The sequence below is a fragment of the Dermacentor andersoni genome, chromosome 8, assembly GCF_023375885.2.
Source record: "Dermacentor andersoni chromosome 8, qqDerAnde1_hic_scaffold, whole genome shotgun sequence".
Taxonomy (NCBI): Eukaryota; Metazoa; Arthropoda; class Arachnida; order Ixodida; family Ixodidae; genus Dermacentor; species Dermacentor andersoni.
The window spans coordinates 149,680,769-149,695,728 of NC_092821.1; positions in this window are offsets into that span (position 1 = coordinate 149,680,769).

Consider the following 14,960-nt stretch of genomic DNA (forward strand, 5'->3'; position numbering starts at 1 on the left):
CTTTCGGTCTGTACACATTTAACTTCCACTAATCGGTCACACCTGCTGAGAATATTTTCGACTGTTATTGGTCCGGGAAATTTGTCTGAAGTCCGCTTTGTCTGAGTCCCGGGGCATAGTGGAATCATTTTTAAATGAGTCAGCTGACTCGCTCGCATCGTCATCCCTAAATGGCGCGGTCTTAAACGTTCTCCCTGATTTCTCTTCTGCAATAGGAGCCAGATTCAAACGCCTTTTATTGTTCACTTGTAATGAGTCATCCATACTTTTTGCGCATGATTTTAAACATCTAAAATTTCAGCGGAACACGAGCAAATGCCTTTCACGCCTGTGCGAGGTGACGTTAGCAAGTTTCCGCTGCCGAGTTCCCCGCCTGAATTTTTACCTTCACAGATCTCGTCTATCCATAAACAACCTCTGTTCGTTTTGTAATGAACCAGAAACAATTGACCATTTCTTTCTTTGTTGCCGCCGCTTCTTCTACTCTCGCAACATGTTCCTCATTTTACAAACTAGAAAATTAGGTTTAGCGCTTGTACTGCTCTGCGCAAGCTAGTGAAGCATCCGGGAGGCTATACGCTGCTAGGGTACCGCGACAGTGGGACATTCCATCTTATTGTTATCATTTTTCCTTGGCTTCTCAGTTTAAGTTCTTTAATTTTTTTACGTATAGGTACTCACAAAATCAATGTTATCAGCTAATTGCCAAACGACTCGTTTTAATGTTCGCGTTTAACAATTTGGAAAGTTGTTGAGTGATCGTTTCATTCCATACAGTGTGGTTAATCTCCCACGTGGGTACGAGCCATGTTTTGAGGCAACAACAACAACACATCTACAGGAAGCCTAGCTAGATTTGATTTGAGAAAAAATGCTACCAGCGCTAGGATTTGTTTATTTCTCCAGTCTCGGCTTTGTAGCCTATAGAGACTGCCTGGTACACGCGCTCAGTGAGAAAAGGGCTCCGCACCTCACAAACTACGGAGAGGAGGTGAGTGATACATTTGCGAGCCGCTGGTCGGGAAATGTATCTCTCGACCGCAGTGACCGCCCAGCTTTCCTATGCACGTAGGAAAATGGTTCAGTGGATACGACACTTCACACGGGAGCATCCTGTAGGAAACTACATTCCTGGTCGCAGCGGCATGACTACGAGATCCGAGCCTCCAGCCCCAGGCGATGCCGAAGCCCACTCTCCCCCCCCCCCCCCCTCGTCTAAGTGCCGTTACCAGAGGGTTCTGTGTCGTTACCAGAGGGTTCTCTTACCCGCATCATTAGAGGTTTCTTTTGAGTTTCTTTTGGGGCCCGAGCAGGTGGACCCCCCCCCCCCCCCGCCCCCGGGAAAAATAAACTTTCCACCTATGGCCCGCTGCATTGATTTGCCGTCGTTTTTGTTGTGCGTCGAAGAACCGCGCGTTCTGGAAATTAATCCCAAGCGCACGGCTATGGCGTCTTTCATAGACATCTCCCCCCCCCCCCCACCCCCTGTGTTCACAGCAGGCTTATTGTATTATCGCACTGCAGCAATATTGTGTGTGACTGTGCGTTTACACTTCCGAAAGTGCCGTTTGTAGCAAGTAGGTGACGCCCCCTCGGACATAATCTTGGTTCGCCCGCCAAGCTCGGCGGCCTGCTATAGCTCGGCAGGCAACAGTGGTCACCCGCACCACAATAAACACCGACGAGCACGGCAGCTCGCCGGTCAGTAATCTTTCAGCACCACCACGCTGAGAAGCCCTCCCTTGTTCACGACCCGGGGTGGATTGTGACACTGGCGACGAGGATGGGATCCTCGTGACTCTGGCGAAGAAGCTGGCGACAAGTACCTACGGAGCGTCCCACGCCGCCGCGAGCGGCGAAACACCGCCCCCCGTTGCTGTCGCCATGCCGCTGTACGGAATGCTCGAGCCGTTCGAGGGAGATGGGTCCGCCTGGCAAATTTACGAGGAGCAAGTCCACGTGTTCTTCCGGGCAAACGACACACCCGAGGCCAAACAGCGGGACATTTTCCTGGCCAGCTGCGGGACCCGCGTCTTCAGCCTCCTGCTCGACCTTCTCAAGCCAGCCACGCCGCACGTTAAGACGCTGGGTGAGCTGCTTGCCATACTGCGCTCGCATTTTAACCCAGCACCGTCCACGCTAATGGAGCGTTTCCGCTTCAACAACCGGAGCCGCCGGGAAGGAGAGACCCTCGGGCAATTCGTTGCTGCGCTACGAGGGTTAACGAGTGCCTGCGCCTTCGGGGACCAACTGGACTCGCTGCTCCGGGACCGTTTCGTCTGCGGTATCAACAACCCCGCCATGCAGACGCGACTCCTGGAGCTTCCCGACCCGTCGCTGGACGACGCCGTGAAGGCAGCGCTGGCAATGGAAGCTGCCGCCAAGGACGCCGGCGAGATTTCCCGTGCGACTGGCTCACCGTCGGCGGAAGCGGCGGTCAACAAGTTTGCGACAAAGGGCAGTACCTGCGGTCGCTGTGGTGGTGCCCACTCCCTTTCACAGTGCCAGTTCTCTCAAGCACAATGCTTTACGTGCGGGAAAACTGGGCACCTGGCACGTGTATGCCGAAGTGGGAGGACGAACAGCAAGCAGCAGCCGCATTCAAGCCCAGGTACAACACAAGCCCGCGTCCAGGGTAGCCGTCGCAAGGGTACGCGGCGGAGGCATGCGGCAGCAAGCTCAAGTTCTTCCGCGGCCAGGCTCCACGTCGTGGCCGAGGACCCGCCGATTTTCGACATGTGGCACACAGGCTTTGTACCGTCGTCTGTGCCGCCATACATGCTGACCGTCGAAATATGCGGGCACTCCATTTCCATGGAGCTGGACACGGGGGCCAGCGTGTCTGTAATGGCCGGGAAGCTCTTCAAGCGGACTTTCCCCGGCGTGTCCGTCGAGGCTTCGGGCGTGATGCTGCGCAGCTCCTCCGGGCAACTCTCCCAGGTCCAGGGTCAGGCACAGGTCAGCGTTCGTTTTGGCGACAGGGAAGCAACCCTTTACTTAACGAAGGGGTCGTCGCCGACGCTGCTGGGCCGAAACTGGATTCATGTACTGGGCATTCGTCTGCCAGAGTACCCGGAAGCCAGCCTGCATGTGATGCAGAGCTGCCAAATCTGCCAGGAGCATCAGCGAGCCTCACGTAATGTGGAAAGCACCCCCTGGCCGTTTCCACAGAGGCCCTGGTCCCGCCTACATGCGGATTTTGGGGGCTGTGGCGGTGGTGGCGGAGCAGCCTCCCTGCGCTTGGAGGACCTGCAGAGCCAGCTCGAGGTACAGCGGGAGCTGGCATCGGCACGGCTGCTGGAGCTGGAGCAGCTTCAGCTTGACCACAAGGAGGCCCTGAAGACGGTGGAGAGGCTGCGGATAGAGCTGCGGTCGCTGCCAGAGAGCCTGGTGGTGAGCACGGCAGAGTACAAGTGCCTGCAGAGCCAGTTCTCCGTGCTGTACAACGAGAGCATGCAACTCAAGACTCAGCTGGACGAGTGTCGCTCCTTGCTGTCGACAGCCAAAAACTCACACCTTCGCCACATTGAGCAACTGGAATGCGAGGAGCTGGTTGTCCAGAAGAAGCTTCGCTCGGAGGTCATCCGCCTTGAGGACAACATCGCGCAGATTCGTCGAGAGTACGAGAATCTACGCACTGAGTTTGAGGCGTCGTCGGTGTCCAGCGAGCAGGCTCAGCCAATCAACCGGGAGATGCGGCACATTATAACGAGCCTGCAGAGCCGCAACAGGCAGCTCAAGAGCGAGGTCTCCCGCAGCAAGCGCAAGCTGCGCAAGGCTCAATCGGAGACGCAGAAGCTGAAGCAGAAGCTGGCTGCTGACCAAGGGTGCCGTCCCGGGCATTTGCCAGAGTCGGGAGCTCCAGTTGTCGCCAGGAACTTCCGTCCTGGCCCACCCTGGTCTGCCGGACAGGTGGTGTCTCCTGCCAGCGCCTCATCGCTGCTCGTCCGCATGCCAGATGGGGCCATGTGGCACAGACACGCCCACCATGTCAGACCTCTCCTCTTGACCTGGCCAGCACCCTCGACTGCCACTGAGTTCCAGCCCGCAGGAGGACTAGCGGCAGCACCAGTCGCTTCTAGCGGAGTACCACCTACCTCGGAGGCGGCAACCGTAGCCAGTGGTGCGGCACCCGTTGGACCGGTGTCAAGCCCGGCACCACTCGCAAGGCCGACCACTACGGACCCCCCAGGTGGAGCAAGGCTGACTCAGGCAGCACCCGGCGTTGCCACACCCGACCCGTCAACACCGATGCCCAGGCGGAGTACTCGACGGCGGAGGCCACCAGACCGTTACTCGCCTGGGTAGCAGGCACTGTCGACCCAGCAAGGGTAGAGGCAGAGCCTCATAGTGTGAACTTGGACATTTGTTTGAACTTGGACGTTTGTTTTTTATTTTAACAAACAAACTGGGGGTGAGGGGTTGTAGCAAGTAGGTGACGCCCCCTCGGACATAATCTTGGTTCGCCCGCCAAGCTCGGCGGCCTGCTATAGCTCGGCAGGCAACAGTGGTCACCCGCACCACAATAAACACCGACGAGCACGGCAGCTCGCCGGTCAGTAATCTTTCAGCACCACCACGCTGAGAAGCCCTCCCTTGTTCACGACCCGGGGTGGATTGTGACAATCCTTTGCTCCTAACGTTGGCTTCATTGTTTGCCGCTTTCCAGATGCAGACACTTATTCTCCGGGTACCCACAGTTTCAAGCTGCATCTCGCGTCAGGCATCACGCCATACGTGGACAATAACTTTGATGGCCATTGCCATCTGCAAACACCTGCTATACCAGCGGACACAGCCAACGCTGGCTGCTGGCGCCCAGAACAACCTGCCGCAGCAGCTGGCGGCGCCTACGATGCAGACCGTCGCAGTGCTATCGAGCAGGGCGCTCTTTTCGTCCGTCCCGATGGTGCTGCTGACGGCAGTCGACGCGGACAGCCACGCTCTCCAGCACGCAGCCCTGGTGCTCCTCCACGTCATTCTGGAGTATCTGCTTATGAGAAGTTTCACTGCAGTTTTCTCAGTGGTGCGCCCAGGCACACGGAGGGTATGTATTTCCACGATACACTTGTGACCAGGGGCGTAGCCAGGGGGGGGGGGGGGCTGCTTATGGGGCTTCAGCCCCCCCCCCCCCCGAAATTTTTCGTGCTGTCCATGCACCGCCGATCAAAGCAAGCCCCGGCGCCGGAAATCATTCTGGATTTTGTCTAGAACGATTTTTTTTTGCACGCTCGAAAAGCCATTTCACCGCGAAAATTGCGAACTCGGGCTGGATTTCGCGGCAACGTCCATGCACCGGAGTCACATAACGCAAGCAGCCCAGTCCGAGCACAAAGTTTCCATGGCGTTTTGATGGCGAAAGGGCTCGCCGCGGCATCTCGCGGAGGCTGCGGAATCTACACTCTATCATGGAATCTGCGGAGCGCGCAGATGTCAATTCCGAAACTTTATGGGTATAAAGTTCTCATAAACGTTTGATGTCAAATGACATGTTTTTGCCGCAATTGAACACTCACAAAAGGAAGACAAAACACTCACACTCACAAAACACTCACAAAAGGAAGGTCTTCCTTTTGTGAGTGTTCGATTGCGGCAAAAAACATGTCTTTTAGCAAGCACCAACTAGGCCAACAAGCAGTTCTGTTTGATGTGAAAGTTGCACTGACATTTCCAAACGTGTGCTTTAGATTTTCAATTGCGGAACTTTGTAAGTTTAACGTTCCCATAAATATTTGACGCCAAAGGTTCAATAACTTCTCCAAAGTCGTACATCGGGCCATACAACGAGACAAGCAAAATCAACACACTATCAGACAAGTTGACAAACCCCGCAGCGAGGCCCGATGAGACGAAGCGTTGTGCTGGTTCATTCGTGCCGTCACGTCACATAAAAAAATATCAACTTTTCTTTTTTCACCTGCGCCAAAGCATCCAGTGAAGTCACTAAAGCCAGCCAAGGTAACTACGTTCTTATTTATGTTTTCTACTTTGATTTTTAATCGCGAGGACACATTGAGCCTGCTCATTTTTTTTTTTTTTTTTTGTCCTCGCTCCCCTACCCGCGGGCTGCCAAAGCCAGCCAGAGCGCGTGCGTGTTTCTCGTGTTGCTCCGACCACCGCGCGGCGCACTTCAATGCGCGTTCGGTTTTCTCTGGTCGAGTGCGTTTTCGCCTGGCAGAGTTTTGGACGCTTTCTAGCTAGCAGACGAGAAAAAGAAACAATGGTAGCTCGTCGCCATCACTGTGGGGACTCGACGGTTTGCACCGCGTTCGCTTGAGCGCAACCTCTCCCCAGAAAGTCTTGTCTCGCCGGTGTATGATACCGAGCAGTATGCGCATGGTTCTTGGTGGACCAAGCGTCTCGTGTTTTCTTCGATATTCCTTTAACAGCCACATTAGTTGCGCAAAGTATGCATTCGATTGTGAACAACATACTTTGCATTTTTTTTTCATTACGGTGCCCCCGCCCCACAAAAGGAATAAAGAACCGTTCTTGCGGCGCAGCGAATTGTCGCATGGTGAAAGTTCTTTTTTATTGCTTCTTTTGCGGAAAGTAATGGGCCATGGGACGCTTCAGCTGCCGGATACTCTTATTATATTATTGCGATAGCAATTACATGGACACTCCAGGCGCATTCCTGCCGTCGCCGTCGCTCTCATGTTCCGCATAAAGTCCAAGGGCGATAACATCGTGACCGCGCGCCGCATGCTGTATGTGCCAGTGAAAGCGTGTGGGGGGTTGGGGGGCAGGAATGGGTGAGCCGACGATGGTGGCTCAGTCTTGTGTGCGCAAGGGAGAAAAGTGAGGAGCAAGCGCGCCGCTTTCCGTCGCGCGCGATACATCGGAAGGAGTGGATGGAATGGGGGAGCGATCTAGGATTCTGTGAATCTGTGATTGCGCTACATGTTTATTTGCCTTGTTTGACCCATTATATACCGTGACTTTTCCTTAGATGCGTAGATTTATTGGAGACTTATACGTATGTTTAGATATCTCTTTGCGAGGTTTTGTGCATGCGTGCAGTGAACTTTGTTTCCAGTGGTGTACTTTTTTGCCCTTTATCAAGCTGTATCTTCGCATCTGTATACTCCGCTGTGTCTTCGCATTTCTGTTGTACGAGGGCGAGTCAAATGAAAGTGAGCCTATCCACCCTGCGCAATTATGGTTCTGTTCATTATCTGCAAGGCCTGCGCGTAGCACACAGGCATCTCTCATTTACAAAAGTGACAAGCAGGTGTGAGGATAAATGTTCTTTAATGCGCTCATACACTGGGTCGAACATGGTTGCGTGAGGTAATGGACGCTCCAGAAATTGAGCAGCGTGGTGCAGCGAGGTTTTTGACAACTGTAAGTGTTTCCCAAGAAGAAATTAGCCACCGTATGGCTGCCGTGTACATTGAACATTGCATTTCATTGGCCACTGTGAAGCGTTAGAACAAACGGTTCAAGGAAGGACGTGAAAGTTGCAAAGACGATCCCAGACCGGACCAAAGCCATCGTGCAATCACCCCTAACAAAACTGCAAAGGTTGATGAGCTGATGACACAAGAACGGAGGATAAGCATCGATGAACTGGCCGAGCGTATGAACATCAGTCAGGGTTCGGTTCACCGTCACCATTCACGCCATAATTCATGAACATCTCGGTTATCGGCTCTTGTGTGCGCAATGGATGCCCAAGATTTTGAACCACCGCCGGAATACGGAGAAGTTCGGCGCTGCCTTTACTCATCTGATCCGGTATCACAATAAGGGTGACGATTTCTTGTCTGCAATTGTGATCGGAGACAAACCATCATGTCACTACTACGAGTCTGAAACCCGACGGCAAAGCTTACAATCGAAACATTCGAATTCACCACCCCCAAAGAAGGCAAAGGCCGTCATTCCCGCCGGAAAGGTGTTGTTGACTTTTATTTTTCGATCGTGAGGGGCCATTACTGATAGAATTTGCTAAATATTGAGAGACTATCAATCGTTTCTGATATTGTGAAACGCCGGATCGGCTGCGTGTCGCAATCAAGAACAAACTACGTGAAAAATTGACGAATAGGGTCATCTTGTTCCACGACAATGCCCGTCCCCACGTCGCTGATGTGGTTAATAAAAAGCTGGCAAAGTTCAAATGGGAAGCGCTGCAACATCCGCCATACAGCTCAGATCTGTCGCCTTGCGACTTCCACATTTTGGGGCAACCGAAAAAACAGCTCAAGGGAACCAGATTCGTCTCGGACGATGACGTGAAAGTCAGTTGCAGACGTTTTGAAGCAACAACCCAAGGAGCTTTATGAGACGGGAATTACGCGACTCGTTAGTCAATGGGACAAATGTCTAAATGCTCAAGGAGGCTACTTTTAAATAAAGTACTCCGTTTGTCATATATTCGCATTGGCTCACTTTCATTTGACTCGCCCTCGTATATTCGGCAGAACTCCTGCTTTTTATACGTGCTCTCTGTTGCGACTATATAATTTCGGTGCAATTACACGCGATACACGACCGGTGACAGCTGCTATTGCGTAATACATTGGAAAAAAGGACAGCGTCATTGAGGTTTTTCACTGGCCGTTGCATATGTACAAGAATGTAAACAAGGATCTTGAATGACAAAGTTTCATTAACATATTTGCCCTCAACTTGTTCATTTCATGGCCTTTACACATATCAGCGGCATGCAATGCTTTGCTGGTTTCGAACTGATGTAGTTCTAAAGTTCGTCTGATATTTTCTTTACTCATTAAATAGACAAAAAACATGGAAGCATTGACATCAGTTATGTTGGGCACAATTTTTGGCACATACGAGTATAGTATTTCATGAAAAAATACATATTTTACTTGTATTGACAGTGGGTAGCGTTCAAGCTAGAATTCGTTTGCAGCATCTTTGGCAATGACAATGCAGTTATTATTCATGTATTTGATCCCTAGGCAAATTGTTTAAACCCGCCGTGGTTGCTCAGTGGCTATGGTGTTAGGCTGCTAAGCGCGAGGTCGCGGGATCGAATCCCGGCCAAGGTGGCCGTATTTCGATGGGGCCGAAAACACCCGTGTACTTAGATTTACGTGCACGTTAAAAAACCCCAGGTGATCGAAATTTCCGGAGTCCTCCACTACGGCGTGCCTCACAATCAGAAAGTGGTTTTGGCGCGTAAAACCCCATAATTTAATAAAATTTAAATTGTTGAAGAGGAAGCTTTAGCTCGGGCAGAACTCCGACGCGGCCTATTCAGATACATGTAAAACGCAGAAACGCTTTTCTGAGATAACTTCTGAATCGCTTTTAATGAAGTTTGTTGCATTTGAGAGAGTAAGTTAAATTCTAGTGTCTGTTGGAAGCGGAATTTTGATTTAGGACCCGAACTTTGTTAAAAATATTTTGAAAAAATTCGGAACCTCAAAAAAAAAATATAGAAGCACGACGTTTACAAATTAATAGCTCTGCATCAAGAACAGATATCACGGTTCTGTAAACGGCATCCATTACACCATTCAAAGCGGACAATTTCTGTATGTCTATTTGTATATTATGTGAATTGGTTATGTTATGTACAACGGTTCTGCAAAAGCTATATTTCCATAATACTTAATTTTTTGAGACTCATGTGTAACATCAACTTTGTCCGCTGTAGATGTACTATTATGTGCAATTCACAAAATTTTGACATCAATTTTCATTGCTGATTTACAGAGTTGTAAACTTCATTGTTCCGTTTTCTGAAAATTTTCGATTTTTGCCACTTTTCAATAAAATATTGACGATCTAAATCGAAAATTCGAAACAAACAATCACTAGAATTTAATTTTTTCTTTTAAATGCAACAGACCTCATCAAATTTGGTGAAGTGGCTGCCGAGAAAAACGAATTCTTCTTCTACATGTATTTAGATAGGAGCATCCGACCTAATGTTTTCTCTTAGGAGGAGGCCGAGCTGCATTGTGAGTTATGGCTTGCGCTTCGAGTTATCATTAAAATTATTTCTTCATTTCATTATTTGCCGTTTCGTATACTTTCGTATCTAGCTTTATCTCTAACGTGCCTATCGAATGTCATTAATCCATCCCTAATTTTGCATTAAACAATCATTTTCTGTGCCTCTGTCCTGCTGTTAGTGTAGTATTTTTACTGGTTATAATTACGCCTAGTTCCATTTTTCCCCACTGTAGGTCGACCTTTCTCCTACGCAGTTATGCTAAAATACCCTAGCCATCAATGCATTCTTTTACGTGTGCCGTGACACTCGAAATCTGCTAATCCCCCCGTTCTCCGCGCCCCCTAAATAACAAACCACGTACCCGCTTGGCTTGTTGAATGTATTAGTTCAATGGATTGGCATAGAGCACAACACTTTGACATCAGCAATAAGTAGGCCCTTGGAGCCGATAGTCTCCGTCTGCTTTCTGAGCACGCTTGAACCAATCCTTCGACTCCTGTTTGAGGAAGTTTTCGCAGAAGTTCTGGGAAATGTCCCGTCGTGGTGCTTTCATGACGAATTTTGGCAACAAACCCCCACCTGAATCCCACTGAGGTCTCGGAATAGGTACGTCACAATGACTTCACGGGTGCGCAAACGCTCTCCTGCAGAAACGGCCAACTTGTCGGCATTTAGATGGTGCCCGCACATGCCCCGATGCTAGGTAGAGATATGGTATGAACTGGGTAGAGATGAACTGGGTAGAGGTATGAACTAGTTAACGATCACTCGATCGTGACATCATTTCGCACGTTTGACTGTTGGAGCAATCTTATTTTGTCATAGCGCAAGCTTGACCCGGACAACAGAAGACATCTGACACACACAGCGCTGCGTGTGTCAGATGTGCCTTCTGCTGTCCGTGTCAAGCTTGCGCTATGACAAAATAAGATATGCCGCACCAACAAGCCCCTATTGCTATCCTTGTTGGAGCAAGTTCTGCTCTTGCAGCCGCTTGGTTAGAAGTAATTGTAGGTAGCCGTGCCATTCGAAATATAAGAACGTGAAGCAAGTGCAGAAGAAAATCCATAGAACAAGCGTTTTAGTTTAACATGAAATGCATCTGCTAACCTTAGCGTGCGGTGCAAAGCTAACGCTGTCATATGCTACAGTACAGGGTTCAAACTTTTATAGCGGAATCAAGCAGAACGCTAACGTGACCAAAATAAAACCACTGCACGTTCAATAAGTGCCCCGAGAGTGCCTCTTCGATGTGCCAAGAGAAAAACAAGTTGGCGGTGTGTCCATCATTCGGAGATGCTTGAAGACTTGAATGCTGTTGGCGATCTATCCAGCATCGTGTGCTAGAGCCCCATCGTCGCTTGCGTACATACCGGGCATGACAGTGTGTAATCGCACAAGTTCTTACTTTTGGTACTACACGCTACGCTAAAAGCGTCTAAAGAATAGCGTGAATGACAAATGTATTCTGCTTCAGTGCGCTGGAAACTAAATTATTTTTCTCTTGAAAGGACGGCGTGCCGCGTGAAGTGATATTAGTAATTATTCGCAATTACTTTAGAATATTGTCAGATTTGATTCAGTCATCTTTTGTCAAGACATTTACCAGCAAATCATAAACACGTTATTTACTCCCAGGGTGCCCTTTTCCATAGCAGCCTCTCGTATTTCTCAATACGCACTTCAATAAATTCTTAGAGTTAAGCCCCAGACTAGCGTATCACGTAATTTGCAAGATGATACGCAAAGTCACTCACTGTGGAGCTTCTTTGCACCAAATTTATTTATTCACAATACCTTACAGGGCCCAGAGGCCATTGAGTAAGGGGGACGAACAAGGCTATTATAAGAAATGCAAAATATACAGGTAGCATAATAGCATCTCAGACGTTGCTATTTTCTTTCCCACGCTGTGCAAATGAGCTATGACCACTTTCAGTGCATCATAATTCTTTCCTGCAGATGGGCAAAAAATTTACCTGCTATATTTTCTATTACAGAAGAGCGTCCTGGAAGTCTTCACGATGTCCTATGTCTTTTTCACATGTCCGCTCATCGTCATGGCCATTATCAAAGAATTCGCCGTCATCGTATTCGCTCCACAGGATATTTGGTGCCGGCGAGTAGCACAGATCGGTAAGTAAATGTAACATTTCTGTTCCTATAATCTCGTTTGCAAACGCACTCTTTGAATCTCTCGAATTTTCAAAATGCAGAACAAATCTTGCAGAACTCTACGATGACGGCTGTCAATGTGAGCGAGTAGCCGAGTCCATCTGAATGCTATTTGCCTAAATGAACATATAGAGCGAGGGTTCTCGTTCCCGTGTGCTCGACCGCAGCGTCTAAACACTCAGTCGTTCCACAGCTGTAGACGCTAGCGCCACACAGCGACGTGGGAGAGAAACGCCACGAGGAGGACCGGCAGACGACAGCGCAGCATGACCGCGTTTTCGCGTGGCTGCAGTCCGGGCTGTGCCAACACTCGCGAGGCAGGCACAGGTGCTTTTGTTTAGCCATTTAGCGCGTGCGATGGTCAAGCACTACAATAGTAAGCGCACGTGGTGAATGTCACAGTGCACAGACAGACTTGCTCGCTACAAGCTAAAAAGTTAACGCTCCTTTCCAGTGAAATTCTCGTAGAATGTGGTGAGGCAAGCCATTGAACCAACCGATGAGACGACGAGTAGGATCCTTCGTTTTCCGGTTTTATATTTGTGCGAAGCTGTTAGCGGTTGGTCGGGAATTTTCGTGGCATCGTCGTCACGAAAAAAGAAAAAGAAAATTCATTCTACGACTACAAGAAAGAAAAACGTTCAGCGATTAAAGTGAAGAGTGCATACATTCTTTGGTATCACGCATACGATATACAGCACAGCATTCGTTTCAGTGAAGAACAAGCACAAAACAAGCATCCAAACCACATCATTGATGACAAGGTGCTCCTAATTACAATACGAAGCACGCAGCGCATACGTTTCTCCATAAAGATTACTGTTGCGGAAGCTGCGGCGGCGACGGCAGCTTGCGACGTGGGGAGGGACGTCATTAAGCCTTTCACATATGAAAGAACCAGCCTAGCGGCTGCTTTCATTGTTGTTCCAGCACCGCTACGGGTGGACAATGTATAGTTAGGACTCTCGAGAAGCAGCATGAATACGAGGAGCGGCAAATGGAAAAGAAATGGCAATACGACCACCGGCGACGTGCTGCTGAAATTACCATTACGCCCATCATTACCATTATTCTACATTACCATTACTACCGGTTCTGGGTAAATGGTTTGCATAACCTTTGGAGATCTAGACTGTGTTATCGCCATGCCAAAAGCCCGCAATCTACAAAATCTTCCTGTCGTGAAAGTGCAGCTTATGTTATAAGTGTGTAAGCTGCGCAGGAACCTCCGCCTGATTGGGCGCACTTGTTGGACGCATGTGTGTGTTTGCCGGACTTTTGAGTGTGTAGACTATATCATATATTTTCATATATATTTCTATAATATATCTTCTGTTTTGTTTTCTATGTAATAAATAAATAATCCAAAAAGCCTGCGTGGTCTACTGGTAATAAGGCATCTGACTCAAAAATGCAAGGTCGGAAGTTCGAATCCCGTTGAAGTGAACTTTCTTTTGCCCAGTTGCTCATGATCCCATAAATGCCTACTATCGGTAATTCTAATATGAATTAACTGCGATTACTGATGTCAAGTTTATTTGCCATTGAAGGTAAAGGTCCAAAATAAGCTTTCACAAACTTCCTTCAAGAATCCTTTAAGACCTCTAATAACGTGGTATTACCACAGCCACAGGGGGTTTTAAAGCAGTGTATATCCAAACGTTTACACTGAAACTTCCTTTAGACGTTTCGCTTATCCGCTAACGAAGTATTTCAGTAGTTATTCAGTTCTTTCTGTGTTTTTTAATGACAGCGGCATCTTGTCACACATTTATCACAACGTTATCTACAACGCGCTTCCTTCCTTTCGGCCTCGCTCGCAGTCCTCCTCCAGACAGCCACTTTGGCTTCAATCTCAATTTACTAGGTGCGACATCTATAGGTCACGGGTATAACGAATCACTCGGCAACGGATGCAAGCTGTGACGCCGGTGCTCTAGAGCACGCTCCCATTGCATCGGCGCCTTTGCATCAAAGCTGAAAGTCCGCCGACCGCCACAAATACAGACGAAACCACCCTCCTACCCACCCTAGTCTCTCCTCAAAAAAAAAAAAAGAAAAACCAGAAAAGTCACAAGGAGATCTGATCTGCTTCGTCCACGTTCCTAGGTGTGTGCTTTCTGAAATGGATGTGTACAAGTGTACAGCTTTCTACTGGCCCAACGTGGCCCACATCTTCTTAACAATGCGCCGACGTCGATTGGTCATGTCTTGTACCCGGGGCTGTATACATGACCACCCGCCCTTGCGAGGTGGACCGCTTGACGAAGCCGTGCCCCTATGGTCCGAATAGGATGCCTCAATGCGGTTTCTCTCCTTCCCTCCGTGAGTGGGTAAGAGGGAGACCCAGTAGGCACCCTACTGGCACGCCGTGGGAATAGTTCAGATGCACCATCACGTATTACTGTTTCCTTGTGAAATGAAAAAAAAAAGGGGCGAAAAAAAAGCAACTTGATTGTATAGAACATTTTATGGTTGACGCGAATGCCTGCTTGCTGGAGCATTGAAAGACAACAAACGCGACATGGGCACTGCGAGTCTGAAAAATGTCTCTTCTTCCTTTTGTTACAGGTCATGCTCTTTTAGTTAACAAGGGACTCATACTGGCCGGCATCGAATTTATATTTACCATTCTCGCCATCATCTTCACGATCACATAAAGAAATGTACCTCCTTTTTGAAGCGAAGAGTGCATACATTCTTTGGTATCACGCACATAATATACAGTGCAGCATTCGTTTCAATAAAGATCAAGCACAGAAGAAGCATCCAGAGCACTGTGGCAGCGAGGGACACGGGCCACAGCGGGCTGGCTGGCCGCTGTTTGATGACGTAAGCAGAACGCCGCCTC